This window comes from Rattus norvegicus, chromosome 8, assembly GCF_036323735.1.
Source record: "Rattus norvegicus strain BN/NHsdMcwi chromosome 8, GRCr8, whole genome shotgun sequence".
NCBI classification, from domain to species: Eukaryota; Metazoa; Chordata; class Mammalia; order Rodentia; family Muridae; genus Rattus; species Rattus norvegicus.
Window position 1 is genome coordinate 44,916,448 of NC_086026.1, and position 12,291 is coordinate 44,928,738.

A 12,291-nucleotide genomic window follows, 5' to 3' on the forward strand; every position below is an offset into this window, starting at 1 on the left:
ATTGTTCACAACAGTCCTTTGAGGCCAGCATGACCAGTGTTGTTAGCAGTATTTAACTGATAACTAGTTTGAGACCAGAGATGTTGCACAGCAAACCCAAGGTCCTCAGTAGGTGAGGGCAGCAAGGATCTAAGCTTCCTTATCCTGATTCCTAGCCAAGCCCACCTTCATGCTACCAATGGTTCTCCCAAGGACCTCAGTCATCTCTGATTCACAGGGAGGGACCCAAGTGCCTCCAATGCTATATTTCATGTCAAAGAAGATGGGAAAACAAAACCAAACCAACCAAACAACAACAACAAGAACCAACCAAACAAAGCACGACACAGTGTGTGTGGGTAAGCTGAGAGTGTGACTCCAAACATGTTAGCGTCGGTTTCTTGCACTCTCATATGATGGCCGATGGCCAGACTGGGTCTGAGAAAGGAACGGAAGAGGACTATCCCACAGGTAATCCACATGGGTTGATAAAACCCCGAGAATGTGTCAGAGGTTGAGAACTGTAATCTGAGACCAAACATAGGACTGCTAACGGCCCTGAAGCTCAGCTTCTATTCAGTCATTTGGGCAAATGCATCCACTCTCATAATAAATCTCGGCTCTCGGGTATTCATCCAGCATCACTCGTTCGTTCTAATTATTCACTGGATAGGTCATGCATGCTGTACTTCCCACTGCTCAGAACGCAGGATCCGGGACCCAGGCTCCCGCCTTGCAGGAGCTGAGGGTACTGGGGAAGAAACAATGGTACTTTAACCAAGCCCAGAGTCAAGTCAGTCCCTCTACCTTTGCAGCGGAGCTCAGCTCTGTCTTAGCTTGAAACTCCTACTCGGTGAATTCCTGGACAGAAGGCTGAGCTGACCCAGGTGTGCAGGTTGGGCAGCTCTCCCACACCCTCAGTCCCATGGCCAAATACGCCGCTCCTGAGGTACACATGCAGCTTCCAGCCCGGGAGACAAGATCTCTCAGCGGGATGCTTGCTTGCTTCTCCGGATGTCTGTGGTTCAGCATCTGTATCTGCCCGTCTTTCCAGCACCAAGGTGCTCCTCCATCTGTTTCCTGAGCGCTACCCTCAGAGGGGTACCCAGTAACCACTCAGTCTAGCCTTTTAGACTCACCTCAAGGGCCTTCATTACACCTGGGTCTCCTGAAGCTTCCAAAGCCTTCTCTTCTCTAGCACAGTTCTATCCAACAATCACGTCTCTCATATCTATGTGACGGGTCCTTCTATGTCACAATCAGGCAGTCCTGTGATGTCACATACCATCAGTCCTATGATGGCACATACCAGCCCTAAGAACTAAGGTGATTAAGGCTGTTGGTCTTTGGAGGGGTTACTATGTGTTGGGAGTTACGGAAGGTGACAGTGAGCAGGCCTATACAGAGGGTAACATGGGGTTCAAGGACAGGAACAGGGTTCACCCAGATGAAGAAAATGAGCTGAGCCTCAATAGATAAAAATGGAGTTGGGTAAGAGGAGAGCGTTCTAGACAGAGGAGAAAGGATTTTATAAAGGTAAAAGATGGCACCACACAGCAGGAAATAGTGAGTTTGACTTGATGAAGAACAGCACTGAATGAGGCTGCCAAGGTTGGAAGGGTCCCATATGCCAGGCTCAAGTCTTTATCCGGCAGGAAAAACTTGGTTCTTAATATACAGTGTTAGTTCCTAAAGATTTACCTCAGAGTCACCTTCTGTCCAAGAAGCCTTCTCAGACTCGGCTCCAGAGCAGTGCTGGTAGTGGGACTTGGGGCCCTGGGAATGGTAGACAAGTACTCCACCTTTGACTATGTCCGTAGACCCTTTTTGGGACTGACTGACACCTCCTACCCCTGTTACAGTGTCCCTCACTTGGCTTTAAATTCTTACCTAACTGGCTGCTGCCACCACTGGATGGGGATGAACACTTGTTCTCTCCAGAAACTAGCAGAGGGTAGGAAATACCAGGAGCTTAATAGTCCACCACTGAATGAGTGAGCTCAAAGTGGAGTCAAACAATTTGCTCACTTCCTGCTGTCCGCCTCCATTCTAAACTCTGTTTCAGTGAAGACTGACCTACAGCTCTCTTTGTCTTTTCCCCCATCTACACAATAGGAAGCACAGTACAGTCAGCGTGGTACTTCACTGATTTGTATTCCCAGATTCAGTTATTGATAGATTGAACTAGTAATTGTGGCTGACCTGTATGTACCAGGTGGACAGAGCTAATGTTAGTTTGTATCTGCACTGAACACACACACACAGACACACAGACACACAGAGACGCACACACACACTTTTCCTTGGCCTTAGTCTCTAAACAGTTCCTCGAATAACTACTTACAGAGCATTTATACCGTTTTAGGGTTGGTAAGGAAACTGGAGATGATTTAAGATACACTGGAGGATGCGTGTAGTTTATACACGCAAACGCTGACACATTTTTCACGCCCCTTAAGAGGCGTGAGCATCTGTTGACTTTGGTACCTGAGGGAAGTCCTGGGACTCATCCCCCACGGACACTAGTGGACAACTGTGCTCCAGGATTGCTGAGAAGGGCAACAATGTGAGTGGACGTGCTTAGGGCACTACTTAGCACGTAATAAACACCCATGTCGATTTCCTTTCTCTTTCATGTACCTCGGGCTTATTAATCACTTACTAATTGCCAGGCACTGTTCTAGGCACCCAAGTTTAAAGCAGCCAATTAAGGGAAATCCCTGACTTCACCAGACAGACTTCAAACTGGGGAGGCAGGTCATAAACAAGCAAATGCAGAGGCAGATTTGGAGAGGAGTCACAAAGGCAGGTTACAGTGCTAAGAGTGGGGGAGGGAACACACCTCTCTCTAAATGCAGTCATGGAAGCTGCTTGGTTAAATGACATTTGAACAGAGACTCAAGAGACCTATGTGTGTCCCCAGAGGAAGTGTGTCTTAGGCCAGGGTGATGTGGGGTTAGGGGAGTGGGAGCACAGCATGGAGGCTGTGCGGCTTGGAGCAGAGAAGAGGCTGTGGACCAGACAGGATCTGGATCATCTAAGGGCCTGTGAGCTGTGGGGGAGGCTTTGAATGTTTACTCTGCAGGAAATCCTCTTGAGGGCTTTTTAGCAGCAGAGTGATCTGACCTGCCTGACTGTCATTTAAATGGAGATTCTGGCAGCTGGGTGTAGCAGAGACAGAAAAGAATGGAAAAAGTGGGGTGAGAGGTTGGGAGGCTACTGTAATCCAGGCAGGGGACAGCAGGACCTTGGGTTATCAGGGGAACAGGAGAGTGGGGGTGTGTCATGTCTGATAAGCTTTCGGAAGGCCTGGTTGGAGATGGGGCGGGGAGGGGGAGAAGTAGTTGGGATAATCCCAGTGGATGTGTTGTACCTCTGACTGTAACCCCAGTCCCTTCTCAGGCCTGAGTGACTGGCAGTCTTGATTTGCCCTTTAGTGAATGGTGAACGCTGCCTTCCATGTGCTGCCTGCTATGGGGGTGGAGAGAACAAAAGAACATTCTCAGAGAGCCTTTAAACATATCAGACAGGGAGAGCCGCACATATAATGAGGGAAGTGTATAGAACAACCATCTACGAGGGAATAACCCGGCAGAACCCAAACGGCAGACAAGAGGGGGCTGGCCTGGGGTGTGGCAGCATCTGGGCACGTGCCCAGCATTCGTGAGGAGTCTCTGAGTTCAATGTTGAGCGTTGAACAAAAGACAAAGAAGGGGCTAGGTCAACCTTCAGGAAGGGGCAATTCATGGCGACTCAGGCTCAGACAGCTCTTTGAAGGTCACCTTCTTGAAAAATTCAGTGACATGACTTTGTCTCATACTTCATGCTCCTATAGCTCATTGTCACCGCTAATTCTAGGATCTGCCTTCTTCCTTCTTCCACGTGATTCCCCCTCTAAGCTTCCTTGCACCCAAGCCTTCTTTCCCACTGTGTCCTCCAGCGCACCATGTCCTGTCGTCCTTAAACTACTAAAGGACACGCATGAGTCCTCACTACTCTTTTTTCATGAGAGATGTATACAAGCAGACACATACAAACATGTGTGTACACAGGTCCACCTCTGCATGTAGTACACATATGTGCGCAAAGTACACCCTCGCATGGGGTACACACATGCACATGTGTGCACACAGGTACACCTTGGCATGTGGTACACTTGTACACATGCATGCACAAAGGTACACCTGAATATGGTACACATATATGCACAAAATACACCTTGTATATGGCATACACATGCACATGTGTGCACACAGGTACACCTCTGCATGTGGTACACATATACACATGTGTGCACACAGGTACACCTCTGCATGTGGTACACATAAACACATGTATACACATGCACATACTCAACACTTTCAACTACTCTAATGCACATTCTGATCCTTATGAATACTTGACTCTCACACCTGAGTCTTCAGGGCAAACTCTCCCAAGGACTTCCCTCCCAAGCCAACATATTCTTTCCATCATGATTGTCTCAACACTGGCTCTAAGTCCTAGAGTTATCTGCAGCATGCAATTTAGAGCTCATGAGTAAATATCTTGCTTTGCTATCTTGTCAATCTTCCTGATTGATCTGAATACACTATTTCACTCTCTGCTCAAAAACTGAAGAGTGGGTCCTCACTCCTAGCGAAGCAGAACTCAGCTAGACCTTTCTTTTTCCCTGTAATCCTGTCTCACTCCTCACTCTTAGAAGACCCCAACTTTCTACACAAGATTAATGAGTGGGGAGCCAGTGGTTCCTGGATATAGCTAGATGTGTCAGTCTTTTCTCATGTAATCCCCATGACAGCCTTGCAAGGCAGACCTAGAACTATGCACTTTGGACAGAGTAGACAGTCTGGAAGAGACAGACTTCTTGATTAAAATGACATCCAACAAGTTGCAGGACTGCTGGGCAGTCCCTTCTACAATTGTATCCACAGCATTTACATTATCTTTCCACTGACAAGAGCTGGGTCGTGGTCTTCAACCCCAATATCTTTTCTTGGTATGGCCCCACTATACCAGACCCCTCATCCCCACAGCCTTCATGACCCAGGCCCTAGGTCTTCCACATAGTCCTACTTCCCCCAGCATCTCCATTCAGCAGTGGCTTCTTCTAGTCCATGTTCGAGGTAGCCACCTACAGCTACCTACCTACCTTTTAGTCTTGCGCTGGTGAACTGTTGGCTCCATGAGAATAGAAGCCTCTGTTCTTGTGCCTTAGGACTCGAGGTTGACTGATGGACGGATGGACTGGAAGGAGACAGTCCATAAGTACTCAGGGCGATGAAAATCTGGTAACAACTAGTTCCTCACCAGGAATATTCAAAACAACTTAATGGGAATCATTTGTATTTGTGTTTTATGTGTTTCCTCTAGTTAGCATGGAAATCCTTGTCTGAAATTACAGATTAAATGGGATAGGGAGGACAGGGAGCTTTGTGATGTAAGAAAAATATTATTATAGCATTAGTGGCGCTGAACTACAGAGCCCAGCTAAGGGGGGCAGCTTCCTTCCTCGAATGCAGTTTTCCACTGCTCAGAATGTTCTGGAACATTCCTTTTTTTTTAAAAAAAAAAAAAAACCTCCTTTAATCAATGGTGGGGGAAACAAGAGTCAAGGTAATATATCCTTAGCCATCTTGAAGACATTCATGTTAGAAATAAAAGGGAGATGGGAGAGGTAGCCACCCACAGAGGGGAGAGGAGTAAAAGGAGGAAAGGGAGGGTAGGGAAGAAAGGGAGAGAAGGAAAAGAATGCTTCACACATAATCTTACAACGATGATGATTTTCCTAGAGTTTACAAAGACAAGATTTACAAAAGACAAACAGGGATGCTTGGTGGAGCATTTTGAACAGTAACAACACGAAACCCAGAGGGAGAGAGAACGAAGACACAAGACCTAGGCTCCTGTCCAGGAAAACAACTAGATAGAAAGAAACTCAGGAAGCCCAACATTTGGCTGAGCACACTGGAGACAGAAGAGCCCCTCTCTACTCCAAACTCCGGAGAAACACCAAGAGAAACCAGAGGGAAGAATAGAGCAGCCAAATGCTACTCGGCTGCCCACTTGTGACACACTAACAGAAAAATAAAGTAAAGGTTATTTATTGAGTAGCCGATGAAAAGCATATGGTAGAAAACTTAAGCAGTAGAGAATTATTTGTATATATATTACATATGGAAAAATATGTATGCAAATGTATGTATCTGAACTATTAGTATATTTCTCCTGCTTCTGGCTCTGAGTCCTCTGTCCTTCCATTTCATCCCCAGAGGCAATCACTGTTATAATTTGTGTCTGCCTCCCAAAGATATTGCATGCATATACAAATGTGGGGATTTGCTTGTTTGTATGAGCGTGTGTGAGTGTTGTGTGTGTGTGAGCATATGTGTGTGAGCCTGTGAGTGTGTATGTGTGAGCATGTGTGTGAGCATGTGTGTGTATGAGTGTGTGTGAGCATGTGTATGAGTGTGTGTGTGAGCATGTGTGTGTATGAGTGAGGGCATGTGTGTGTGTGAGCATGTGTGTATGAGTGTGTGTGTGAGCATGTGTGTGTATGAGTGAGTGTGTGTGTGTGTGAGCATGTGTGTGTGAGCATGTGTGTGTGTGAGTATATGTGTGTGTGTGTGTGTGTGTGAGCATGTGTGTGTGTGAGTGTGTGTGTGTGCTGTATAGGTACCTGGGTACTGGTCCTCAAGCACCAGCTACCTTTCCCCCCCAGCCTTTGGACAGGGTTTTTAATTAGCCTGGTTTTACTCACCAGAGCCCCAGGAATCTGCATATCTCTGGCTCCCTAGAGCCAGGCAGTGACCATGTTCAGCTTTTTGTTGTGGGTTCTGTGGGTGAAAAGGCAGGCACTTTGCCAGCCAAGCCACCCTTTCAATTCCACAGTTGTGTTTCTAACATAAACACTGGCGAACCCTGAGACTTACTGTGTCCTGTGCCACCAGCTGCTAACAGGTTTAGATGGCCCACTAAGTGGATTCACATATCCACCCCATCTCTCCCCAAACCCAAAACTCAATCAAACAACAAAAAAACCAAATGATATCCATACTATTCTTTATGGGTTCAGGTTTACCCTGGACCCCCACCTTTCCAGTATTCCCCAGGGGTTGATAAATGTCACAGTCTTGTGGGGAGTGCTAGTAACAGAGCCCAGGACTTTGTGTAAGCAAAAGCAACTCTGCCTTTGAGCCCTCCCCTAGCCCAGTGTCCCCACCACTGTTGAACAGATGCATTTCCTGTCTTTCTGGGGAATCCCTTCTCAGGCAAAAGGCACTGTGGACTGCGAAGAGAAACAGTTGCCTGCTTCTAACAGCAAAGAGAAGCTGAGAGAAAGCTGTCTTCCTAGGCCTGCTAATACCACCAGTCCTAACTTGGCCTGCTATGGGACAGCCTTGAACGGGGAGCCAAGAATTGAGTTCCACTAGTGGGGCAGACATCCCAAGAGCATCCAGAATCCAGAAGCCACGTCGCTTCCACAAAGAAGTCTGTTAACCTAGACATGGAGTCAGCACCCTCACCAGCCCAGCTTCTCAAGACTGCACTCAAGGAAGGGGTCCCGTGGGGGGCTGGCTCATTTTTCCCTGCAGTCCCTGCTACCTCCAAAGAGCCTGTCATTAGGGCTTTGTCCCTGGCTCTCTGATTTACATGTACAAATAATGGCTGTCAGGGGCATGAGCCCCAGAGAGCAATAATAGATTCTGGTAGTAGCAGATGCAGGAAATAAAAACAACGGAACACACCAGCCAGGCAGAACCCAATGCCTGGAGGAGTCCTGGAGGGAGCAAGGCCTTCTGGGTATGCGGGCCTGAGAGGAGACAGCAGTAAAATATCGACTGCTGGGTCTCTTGTAAAAGCCAGTGGAGGGTTTTAAAATTTGTGCTAACAGTATGGCCATACCATCCTGGATATGTCTGATCTCAGAAACTAAGCAGTGTGAGGCCTGGTTAGTGCTTGGATGGGAGACCTCCCGGGAACGCCAGCTTCTATAGGCTTGCTGGGCAAGATTGGGGGCCATGCCTGCCTTTAATCCCAGCACTTGGGAGGCAGAGGTAGGCAGATCTCTGAGTTCAAGGCCAGACGGGTCTTCAGAGTCAGTTCTTGGGATAACTACCTCTACACAGAGAAACTCTGTCTCAAAACAAACAAATGAGACCAAAAAAAAAATCGTGGAAACATATACATAAAACAAATTCATTTTAACCACTTTTAAAAGCATGTGTGTCATGTGCATGTGTGTGTGTTTTTTTTAATATAACGTTTCTAAGGTTCATTGTGTTGTAGCATGTGCCAGAGTACCATTCCTTTTTTGTGGCAGAATAATATTCCATTGGGTGGTTGTGGACATCCAACAGAGGATGGACAGTTAGTTATTTTTAGATTTGATCAATCAATATGAAAATACAGCCATAAATCAGGGCATACAAATACATGTTTGTTTCTTTTTAGTCTTTGGGGTTTACATCTAGGAGAGAAATGGTTGGCTCAGATGGTAATTCTCTGTTCACTTTTAGGAGGATCCACTGTGTCTGGTAGTGGCTAGCCTAGGATTTATGAGAATGGTTCAGTCTCTGCTAATAGGCAGAGTGCCTCACGCAGTGCTTTTAAGAGGCCATACAGAGTATTAGCCTGCCCTGGGATGGGTACAAGGAGCACCAAGGACCCTCTGGAGAAATAATCCCCTGCCTCTCCAAGTTGCTTCCCAATGTGTTCAGGAGATAGCTAGTCTTAAGGTCCTCTCTACTTCTGATGGGTGGCGCCTGATCTAAGTCTCTTGACCTGTTGTGTATCTATCCTGCCAGAGCAGGGATTGGCAATCCCACAACTCAAGAAATGGGTAGGGTTCTGACCTCTGCTTCTGACCTCTACTATCACCAGGTATTAGGGCCTTATTCCACATGCCTAGAGCCCTCTGCCAGGCACACCTTCCCCTGTGAAGACTCCTTGTAGTTAACTCCTACCTACTCTCAGGTGTCACCTCTCTGTATTTGTCTTTGGTGGAGTCGGGTGGCCACCTCTGGCTCCCACAGTGCTTCCCAGATTCATTCTGGAGGCTGGTATCGCCCACTCATTGTTTCCAGGTTACTGACCTATTTTTCCTACCACATTATCAACATAATGAGAGAAGAGAATGAACATCTTATCTCTGCATCCCTAGCCCTAGAACAAGGCCCGTACATTGAATGAATAGATGAATGAGAATAAAGAATGAATGAACCACGTTGCTTAATGAATGTCTATTGAATGAATGGGTGCACGTATGAATGGGGTCCCATGGACTGAAATGTGTCTGGTACATAGGCTTGGCCTATAGCCAAGCCCTCATTCATTCATCCATTCATTCATTCAGTACAATCACTCCTGTGTGTCAGTGTCTGTCAGGTGCTGGGGTCAGATGCCAATAAGATCCAGGGTCTGTTCTCAGGTTCTGTTCTCCATGTATGTCCACCAGTAAGTAGATATAGATAGACGTAAACACCAAGTACACCCCAAATGACCCTGCTGCCCCAGGAGCACGCAGGGACTTGCATCACATCAAAAGACCAAGTAGGGCTTCTCGGCTCCACCAGTTGCTGGGCACAGCTGGTTGCGAAAGGAGTGGCCAATTAACATGCTGTACAACACACCTGTCGGTGGCTGCAAGGAGGATTTAGGGGTGAGAGAATTAACAATCAGGAGGATTTTTGGAGCTCCCAGAACCCAGCCCAGCTCACATCAGAGACCTGTTCTCCTTTAGGAATTCATTCGCTCTGCACAGCTGGTTAATTTTTCATCAAGGGGTGGGGGTGGGGTTGGGAGAGCACTCTGATCCTACACGCTTTCATGCTGGAGATGGGGAGAGAAACACAACATCCTATCCACTTTATTATTATTATTTTTTTTAGATGAAATAAGGAGCAGATTGTGGTTGCCAGGCAAGACCCAGCCCTCACAAGACTTGCACTGCTGCTGGCTGATTAATGGTTATTGGGCAAAGGATAAAGCATTCAGAAGGCAGAGGCCTCTGGTGAAGGTGCTTACACATTTAATGAGCACGGGGTGACACGCAAGTGGCGAGCAGGAATTGTTTTAGGAGGGTGATTTAAGGCTCTCAGCTTCTGACCCACCTCTATTCCTCTTCCCCTTGGATCTGGCTAAACTCAGTCTTACACTGGCCCTGAATGGCAGGTACTTGTTCTTTTGGGAACACACCCTTCTTCCCCAGGGACCCCAGTCACGACACCGGGGACCCCTGTTACTGTTCAACTCTGACCCAGAACTTGAGAGTTCAAAGCTGACAATGTAGTTCATCCCAAAAAAAATAGGAAAAAAGAAAATAATTTGACCTCTGAAGTATCAATGTGCTTTCGCTTCTGTGGTCTAGCTTGATTCTCATTAAGAATCACTTACTGAATGTGAAAGAGATAGACACTACCATCCCCGTGTGGGAGAACAGGGCTCAGATGGCAAACACTGCATCATCCTCCTGGGTGACAGGGACACCATCCCCATGCACAGCATCTATGAAGGATGCTCTCTCCTTCTTTCCTCAGGGCCACTCCCCTGGGAATCTCCTATCGGACAATGGAGAGAGTTCACCTGCTCTGCAGGGTCCAGGAGAGCTGGGGGCTCAGCCAGTGGAGCTCTCCACTGTCATAGGACCTCTGTGCCTGAGATAACCGAGAGATGGGTGCAAATCAGCATAAAAATCCTAGGCACTGTGTGCCTAGAGTTGTGCTGTGTTGCCCCAAGTTGTGTGCAAGACATCATCTGCTCTCTGGGAGAGAGCAGTTTTGTCAGTGAGATGAAGCCTGCTGGGTAGAATGTAATGGATGGTGTACTCTAAACAGCAGGCAGTGAAGCTTACGAACCTCCTGGGGATCTGGCTAAGATGTAGACTGAGACGCTGGGGTCTGGACTGAGTCGGGGCATGCTGAGGCATTTCTTACAATCTCCTAGTCCACGCTGACGTCATGGGTCCTCAGACCACACTTTCAATAGTGGGGCCCCATCCTGAGAACTCAGAGGAGCCAGAGCGGGGAGACAACACCTACCTGGAGGTGGTGTGTGCGTGGAGAGAGCTGCGGACATAAAGCGTCAAGAAACGAGATGCGGAGCATTAAAAAAAAAAAAAAAAAAGGCCGCGGAGTCTTTTCAGGGGCATTTTGTGAGGCTGACACTAAGAGAGGGTCAGTGCAGCGCAGAGGAGCAGACTCGAGGCTGAAAGCAAGAGACAGTCTCCAGCCCTGACCGCGTGACCTTGGAGTAGTCACTTCCTCAATCCAGAAGTGTTTACAAGGAGTCCAGTGATTCTCAACCTGGGCAGCACATGAAAACATCTGGGAAACTTTTAAAATAACAAGCGCCTGGCCTTCTTCCCAAGGGTTTTTTATTCTGGGTAGGGCTCAGGCCTCGGTAGCTTCAGAAAGCTCATATGTAGCCTGGGCCCAGAACCGTCCTCCTAGACAACAGACCTCCAAGGTCCGCTTAACTTCCTCATCTTTCCATACAGACAGCGAGGGCCAAGAGTTCTGGCTTCTGTTCCCGGCCATGTGGCCTGGAGCAAAACCCAAGATCAGAGAAGCCCTAAGAAAGGCTTCTCTCCTGTGCCAGAAGTCTGAGCAGTGCTGTAGAGGAGGCCAGGTGGAGGGGGCCTCCCTGCCCATCTGGTTCCCATTAATCTCAAGGCATGTTTCACATCCCAGGCAGGTACTTGGAGCTGGGAACAGCCCCCTGGGTGGCCCTCAGCCGGGCCCTTTCAAGCCAAGCCCTGCTGACAAGCTACAGGGCTCTGCGAGGCCCTCCTGGTTTCCAGTCACCATCCTGTCTTCTCTTGGGGATAAAAATCCCCTAACAAATAAGAAACCAAAGGAGGCAGGCACAGAAGCCTGGCCTCCCTTTCATTAGCAGTCTGTCACAGAGCGTGAAGGACTCCGATAAATTCTGCAGCTCAGCAGCTGCCGAGGAGACCCGGGAGGAAGAAGATTCATTTGCTCCCCCAGAAGACTGAGTCTTCAGGAATTTCCAATTCCTTTCCTCCCCCACCTACTCAGCCAGGAATTAGCCAAAAGCCACATGGTGTCCAAGGTCGGCCTGGAGATATCCAGGCTTGGGGGGCTGGAGGGGTAGGGCTGGAAGGAGCCACTGGCTGACCCAAGAAGGCAGGCCATGGGAGAAGGGTCAGGTCCTGGAAACCCGGTCTTCCCAGAGACATGGGGCCGAGGACTCAGACTGTTTCCACAAGGACCCTAGAGCCTTTGACTGCAAAGTGTGCCCTTCCCCAGGGCAGGAGCCACCAGCAGCTTTATGCAGCTAATTGGTGTGAGC

At 48.1% G+C, this 12,291-nt stretch overlaps 1 protein-coding gene and 1 long non-coding RNA gene across 17 annotated transcripts in view; one reads left to right on the forward strand and one right to left on the reverse strand.

The window, feature by feature from the left end:
* Pknox2 (PBX/knotted 1 homeobox 2) overlaps window positions 1–12,291 on the reverse strand; it is a 262,470-nt gene that overhangs the window by 126,984 nt on the left and 123,195 nt on the right. For 2 of the 16 annotated variants that reach the window (XM_039082136.2, XM_039082137.2), the window contains exon 1: window positions 1,119–1,217. The exons of 10 other annotated variants lie outside the window; for them this stretch is intronic. The gene's annotated coding sequence lies outside the window, so the exon portion shown is untranslated. Of the gene's footprint in view, window positions 1–786; window positions 1,218–5,131; window positions 5,227–12,291 lie in introns of those variants that run through there. 4 more of the 16 variants (XM_063266120.1, XM_039082139.2, XM_039082135.2 and 1 more) reach the window with 3 other exon arrangements.
* LOC120094114 (uncharacterized) lies at window positions 1,323–6,106 on the forward strand. The gene is made up of 3 exons (XR_005488055.2): window positions 1,323–1,515; window positions 2,345–2,545; window positions 5,772–6,106. It is a non-coding gene; the product is annotated as an uncharacterized LOC120094114 (long non-coding RNA).